We start from the raw sequence: 8,211 nt of genomic DNA on the forward strand, positions 1-8,211 counted from the left end.
AGGTATTAACTCATCTTTCTTCATATATAGGTAGTATTCCATGGTATATGTATACCATATTTTGTTGATCCACTCATGAATTAATGGGTACTTGCGTTAATCCCAATCCATGGGATTGCAAGTGTGAATTTTGCTGCAATAAACATTAGTGTGAAGTTGTCCTTATACAACTACTTTTTTTCTTTGAGAAAATTCTTACTAGTTGGATTGTTAGGTCTAACTGTGGTTATTTGAGGTATCTCTGTACAGTTTTCCACAGAAATATATTAACTTGCAGTCCCACCAACAGTGTAAAAGCATATTTTTTCTCCCTGCATCCATGCCAGTACGTATTGCTTTTAGACATTTTAATAGAAGCCATTCTAACAGGGGTAAAGTGAAATCTCATTGTGGTTTTATTTGCATTTCCATGATGATCAGGTCATTGAGCATTTTTTCATATGTTTATTGGCAATTTGTGTATCTTTTGAAAAGTATCTATTCATGAACTTTGCCCGCTTTTTAATGTGTGTGTGTGTGTGTCTTTCTTGCTGATTTGCCTGAGTTCTTTGTAGATTCTAGTTATTACTTCTTAATCAGAGGGATAGCCCGTGAATACTTTATCTTCCTTGGTAGGTTGTCTGTTTGCTCTGTTGATTATTTCCTGGGCTGTGCACAAGCTTTTAAATTTGATTGAGTTCTAAGTACTTATTTTGCTATTTCTGTGATTGACTTCCACTGTGGAATAAATGTTTTGCCTAAGCTGATATCTAGAAGAGTTTTTCTAACATTTTTTCTCAAATTCCTATATTTTTCTCTAGCATTTAAGTATTTTAGCTATCTTGAATTAATTTTTATGAGTACTGAGAGACATGGATCATATCCCAATATTTTGCATGTGGCTATCCAATTTTTCCATCATTATTCACCATTTATTGAATAAGCAATTTTTTCCTCCATGTACATTATTATATGCTTTGTCAAAGGTCAGTTGTATATTTGTGGAAAGTTTAATATATTATTTTTTTATGTTCTGTTACATTGATTATGTCACTAATTTTTTGCCATTACTATGCTGTTTTGGTTACTATATCCTTGTAATATAACTTGAAATTTCATAATATGATGGATGCCTCCAAATTTGCTTGTTTGTTAGTTGTTGTTTTTTTTTTTCTGTTTGTTTGTTTTTTGCTTAAGATTGCATTGTACATTTTGTCCCTTGTCTAGTTCCAAATACAGTCCAAAGTTAATTTTTATAAGTTTTTAATATGTTGTTGGTATTTTGTTATGGATTTCATTGAACCTATAAATAACTTTGATTACTATATATATTTTAACAATGTTGATTCAATCAACAAAAGAGCATAATATGTTTTTTAAATTTCCTTGTTTTGCCTGAGATTCCTTTCCCCAATGTTTCCTAGTTCTCTTTGTTGAAATATTTCACCTCCTTTGTTAAGTATATTCATATGTATTTTCTTTTTTTTATTGTTTGGGATTCATTGAGGGTACAAATAATTAGGTTACAATGATTACATATGTTGGGGAAAGTCCCTCATATAATTGTGTCCTGCCCCCATGAAATGTACCATACACCTTGACCCCACCATCCTCCTCCCTCATCTCCTCTTCCAGCTCCCTCATTCCCCTATCCACCACCATGCATTAGATTATCTACTATTAGATATAAGAAATGAGTACATTGGATTCTTGCTTCTCCATTCTTGTGATGCTCTACTAAGAAGAATGTGGATGATGGATTTCCATCCAGATTAATATGAAAGATGTAAAGTCTCCATCTTTTTAATGGCTGAATAGTATTCCATGGTATACATACACCACAGCTTGTTAATTCATTCTTGGTTTGGTGGGCATTTAGGTTGTTTCCACATTTTGACAATTGTAAATTCAGCTGCAATAAACAGTCTAGTATGAATGTCCTCATGATAAAATGATTTTTTTTTTCTTTTGGATAGATGGCCAGTAATGAGATTGTAGGATCAAATGGGAAGTCTAGTTTGAGTTCTTTGAGGGTTCTCCCTCCACACTTCCTTTCAAAAAGTTTATATTAGTTTTCAGTCACACCAGCCATGTAGAAGTGTTTCTGTCCACATCCACGCCAGTGTATGCAGCTTTGAGACTTTATGGTATGGGCTATTATCACTGGGATTACGTGATATCACAGGGTGGTTTTGATTTCCACTTCTCTAATGATTAGGTACAGTGAGCATTTTTTCATATTTGTTAGCCATTGATCAGTCTTCCTGAGAGAAGTTTCTATTTATGTCTCTTGCCCTGTGATGTATGGTATTGTTTGTTCTTTTTAGTTGATTAATTTGAGTTCTTCATATATCCTATTTATAAAGCCTTTTCACCTTAAGGATCTAGAAAATGTAGAAAATTTGGACTTGTTTGAGTGGGTGTTTCTTATGGAACTTATGTGAGTTTAATTGGAACTCTCAATATGAACCATCTGTGGATTCTTGTTCTCCGGCTGCCACTGTCTGGGGCTGCAGGATCATCACTCATTTGACATTGTTCGAGCAGTGTTGGAGGATTTGAAACAGTGAGGAGTGTGTAGGGTAGTTCTGTCTACAGTTCCTCCTCTTCCTCCGGCTATTGCTAGCAAGGGTTGCAGGTGTTAATAACTTTGTCCAGCAGTGATTCCAGCAAGTTACTGTGACTCCTTAGTATTGAGTAGTGAGCATAGAGGGCAGGCTGACACCAGAACAGACTCAGGTTGGGCTACTTCACCAAACTGACCCTCAGAGACTATGGCAGGAGCCCTAAAAGAGCTTTGAGAGGTTGTAGGCGAAAGGGCACAATCACAAGCTCTAGCTCACTGTGGAAGGTGTGGTGAACTCCAGTTCCCAGGGGCTTCCAATCCATTCTCACCTCAAAAGTTTTAAAAGCCAAATACATCAGTACAGTGTTTATTGAGGGTCCCCAATTACATGATCCCTCAATAACTATTCAGAGACAACTTATCCTTTCAACTAAAGTGTATAATAATATATTTTTTGAAAGATGAAAATATTCACAGGGAGGAGCCAGAAGAATTCTGGAAAAATAAAAAATGAGAGCAGATCAACTCCCTCAAGAGATTACAAGGGATATACAACAGAAAATACCATTCATAGAGAAATAGCTAAAATGTCACAAATGAAATTTGGAATATGGATACAAATATGATTGGAATTCTGGAAAAGAGAGAAATAGAAATAAAAAATAGTCCAAAAGTTGGCCAAGAAATATTAATAAATTCAATGACAAATTCTCCAAAGATATGGACATAATTGGGAAACATATAACAGACCTTACAGAATTCAAAAAGGCATTCAAGAACTTCAAAACAAAGCAGAGACCCTCAGTGACTGAATAGAACATGGAGAAGAAAGAATTTCAGAAAATGAAAGTAAGACTTTTGAAATAGCCCAGTCATTCAAAGAGGCATTTAAAAAGGAGAACAAAAACAGAATATTCCCTGAGAGAGTTTTGGTATCATTCCAAAACATCAAATGTCTAAATTATATGGATGCTTGAAAGAAAAGATGATGGCCCTAAGGCACTGATGCTCTACTCCAAGATACTATGGTACAGAATTTACCAAACATTGTGACAGACACAGAAATTCAGATGGTAGATAGTTTCAGAACTACATCACCACTCAATCCAAACAAAGAATCTCCTACATACATTGTAATTAACTTTGACAAAGTTAATATGAAGAAAAAAAAACCCTGAAAGCAATCATGTGTAAGAAAAGTTTTGCCTACAAAGAGAAAAATACCAGGATGACTGCAAATCTTTCAGCCGAAACTTTTCAAAGATGAAGAAGAATGTCATCAGCCTTTTACCTAAATAAAAACAAAAGTCATCCCAGGATACTGTGTTCTGCTAAACTAAGTGCCATTTGTATTGGAGAAATCAAATATTTTATTGAAATGCAATTGTTGAAAACATTTTCCATGACTAGACCAGCTGTAGAGGAAGTCCTCAGCTCCATTCTTCATAACAACAAGTACAATAGTCCATAAGCAAAGTAAACACACACCAAAATTAAAGAAAAAGTTGAGCTTCCAGAATAGAGAAAGTGATAAAAATAAGCTCTCAACGTCTGAAAAAATGAGATGACAAAATCTCTACCATACCTATCAATTCTCTCAATAAATCTAAATGGCTTGAATTCCCCTCTGAAGAGGCACAGGCTTCCTGACTGGATACAAAATCTCAGGCCCTATATCTTTTGTTTCCACAAAACAAACCTAACCTTGAAGGATAAAAGAAGGCTCAGCATGTAGGGATGGAAAAACATAATCCAGGGGTGGTGCCTGTGGCTCAAAGGTGTAGGGCGTTGGTCCCATATGCCAGAGGTAGTGGGTTCAAACCCAACCCCGGCAAAAAACCACAAATAAATAAATAAATAAAATTAAAAAGCCTTTTAAAAAAAGAAAGAATCTTTGGGTGGCACCTGTGGCTCAAGGAGTAGGGCGCCGGTCCCATATGCCGGAGGTGGCGGGTTCAAACCCACCCCTGGCCAAAAACCACAAAAAAAAAAAAAAAAAAAAAAAAAACATAATCCAGGTGATGAAAATTAGAAAAAAAAGCAGTGATTTCAATCTTATTTTCAGATACAATTAGATTTAATCCAGAAAAAATAAGAAAAGACAGGATGGAAACTGTATACTTGTCAAAGGAAGCACACAATATGAAGCTATTTCAATAATTAACATTTATGTACCCTATTTGAATGCTCCTCAAATGATAAATCAAATCCTAAATGATCTGAACAATATCTTATCTTCCTGTACTATAAGAGTTGGAGATTTTAATACTCCTTTGAAAGTACTGGACATATATTCCATGCAGAAATTAAACAAAGAAATAATGGACTTACATATGACTCTAGAACAAATGTACTAACTGGACATATACAGAAAATGTGATCATAACAAAACTAAATAAATGTTATTTTCATCAGCCCATAGATCATCCTCCAAAATTGATCATACTTTAAGATACAAGTGTAACCTCAACAAATTCAAAAGAATATAAATTATTCCTTGTATATTCTCAGACATCACTGAATAAAAGCTGAACTAAATAGCAACAGAAATCTTTATATCCAAATAAAGTCAAGAGAACTAAATAACCTTATGCTGAATGACACCTAGGTCAAAGAAGAGATTAACAAGGAAGTCATTAGATTTCTTGACCAAAACGTTAATAAACCCACAAACTATCAAATCCTGTGGTATACTACAAAGTCTGTCCTAAGAGGGAAATTGATAGCATTAGATACCTTCATCGAGAAAACAGAAACAGAACAAGTCACCAACACAAGGGGCCCCCTAAAGCAACTGGAAAAGGAAGAATAATCCAACTCTAAACCCAGGAGAGGAAAATAAATAACCAAAATTAGAGCAGAATTTAATAAAATTGAAACAAAAGAATCATTCCAAAGATCAGTGAAATGAAAAGTTCTTTATTTGAAAAGATTAATAAAATTGATAAACACTTGGCCAGACTAATCAGAAACAGAAAAGTAAAATCTCTAATAACTTTAATCAGAAAAGATAAAGGTGACATAACAACATATACTACAGCAATACAAATTATCCCCAATGGTTACTGCAAAAAAACTCTATTCCCAGAAATATGAAAATATAGAAGACATGGACTAATACCTGGAATTACTCCACCTTCTAAAACTCAACCAGAAAGAAGTTGAGATTTTAAATAGACCTATATAAGCACTGAAATAGCGTCAAATATATGAAATCTTCCAAATAAGAAAAGCCCTGGACCAGATTGTTTGACACCAGAATTCTACCAAACCTTCAAAAAGAAATTACTACCTATATTGCATAATCTATTCCAAATCAATAGAGAAGGAAGGAAGCCTCCCCAACATGTTCTATGAAGAAAATATCACCCTGATTCCAAAACCAGGAAAGAACCCAACAAAAAAAGAAAACAATATGCTAATATCATTAATGAATATCAATGCAAAAATATTCAATAATATCTTAGAAAGTAGAACAGAGTGACATATTTAAAAAGTTATACATCACGATCAAGTGGGTTTTATCTGAGGGATGCAAGGTTGGTTCAACATATATAAATCCATAAATGCAATTCACCACAGAAATAAAATAAAAAATAAAGACCATAAAATTATCCCAATTGATGCAGAAAATGCTTTTGACAAGACCCAGAATTGTTTCTTGATAAAAACACTTAAGAAAATAGGTATAGGTGTACATTTCTTAAATTGATAGTGGCCATCTCTAACAAACCCACAGCCCATATCATATTGAATGGAGTTAACTGAAAGAATTTCCACTCAGATCAGGAACTAGACAAGGATGCTTACTGTTGCCACTGCTATTTGACATAGTGATAGATGTTCAAGCCATTGCAATCAGGCAAGAGAAGGAAATCAAGGGTATTCAAATGGCGTCAGAGAAGGTCAAACTCTCACTCTTTGCAGATGACATGATCTTATACATAGAAAGCCCCATGGACTCAACTACAAAGCTCTTATAAGTGATCAAGGAATATAGCAGTGTCTTGGGATAAAAATATCAATGCCCGTAAATCATTATACTCCATATATGCCAATAATAGTTAATCTGAGAATAAAATCAAAGACCCTATTCCTTTTACAGTAGCTCCAAAGAATATGAAATATTTGGGAATATATTTAACATAGGATATGAAAGATCTCGATAAACAGAACTAGGAAACCCTCAGAAAAGAAATAGAACAAGATTTGAACAAATAGAAAAACACACCATGCTTGTGGATAGGAATAATCTGTATTGTTAAAATGCCCATACTACCTAAAGCAATCTACAGATTTATTGCAATTTCCATCAAAACACCAATGTCATACTTTGAAGAACTTGAGAAAATAATACTTCATTTCATATGGAACCAGACTAAAAAAATAGCCAATACAATCCTTAAAAATAAGAACAAATCAGGAGGCATCATGTTAACAGACTTCAGGTTACACTACAAATCTATAGTGATCAAAACAGCATGGTACTGGAACAAAAATAGAGATATAGATCTATGGAATAGAATAAAGATTCTAGAGATGAACCCAGCCACATATCACCATTTGATCTTAGATAAACCAAACAAAAGCAGTCAGTGGGGAAATGATCCCTATTTAATAATTGGTGCTGGGAAAACTGGTTAACCACACATAGAAGACTGAAACTGGACTCACAACTCTGACCAATGACAAAACCTGATTCTTGCTGGACAAAATATTTAAATGTAAGACATGAATCCATAAAAATTATAGAAGAGAATGTGGGAAAACTCTTGAAAATATTGACCTAGGAAAGGATTTTATGAGGAAACCCCCTTGGCAATTTCAGCAATACCAAAAATAAATAGGATTTGATCAAGCTAAAAAGTTTCTGCAGAGCTAAGGGTATCACAACCAAAGCAAACAGGTAGCCTTTGGAATGGGAGAAGATTTTTGCATGCTATAAATTGCTAAGTTGTGGAAGCAACTCAAATGTTCATCAACCCATGAGTAGATTAACAAACTATGGCATATGTATATCGTGGAATACTATTCAGCCATAAGAAAAGATGCAGCAGGGCATGGTTGCTCACACCTGTATCCTAGCACTCTGGGAGGATGAGGCAAGTGGATTGTGTGAGCTAAGAAGTTCAAGACCAGCCTTAGCAAGAACAAAACCCCATCTCTAAAAATATCCAGGCACTGTGGTGGGCACCTGTACTTCCAGCTACTTCAGAGGCTGACGCAAGAGGATGGCTTGAGCCCAAGAGTTTGAGGTTGCTGTGAGCTATGATGTCAACCATGATGCTAGAACAACTATGTATACATGGAGAAAAGAAAGATCAACTCCTACTGAGCATTATACACACAAACATCAATTCAAAATGGATTATAGACGTAAAAGTCATAAATTTATATATACAATACAGTTATAAAATTTCTATAACATAGGAATGAAAATTCCTTGGTCATGTTTCCTTAAATGAAAAAGTGGAGAAATTTGATATCATCATTATTAGGAATTACTGTTGTTTAAAAATACTGGTTAAAAGGCCTGGGTGGCTGAAGCCTATAATCCTAGCACTTGGGAGGCTGAAGTGGGTAGATTTCCTGAGCTCACAGATTCGAGACCAGCCTGAGCCAGACCACCCCATCTCTAAAAACACTCTACCCAGGGTGACACTAAG

Source organism: Nycticebus coucang, chromosome X, assembly GCF_027406575.1.
Source record: "Nycticebus coucang isolate mNycCou1 chromosome X, mNycCou1.pri, whole genome shotgun sequence".
Classification (NCBI taxonomy): domain Eukaryota; kingdom Metazoa; phylum Chordata; class Mammalia; order Primates; family Lorisidae; genus Nycticebus; species Nycticebus coucang.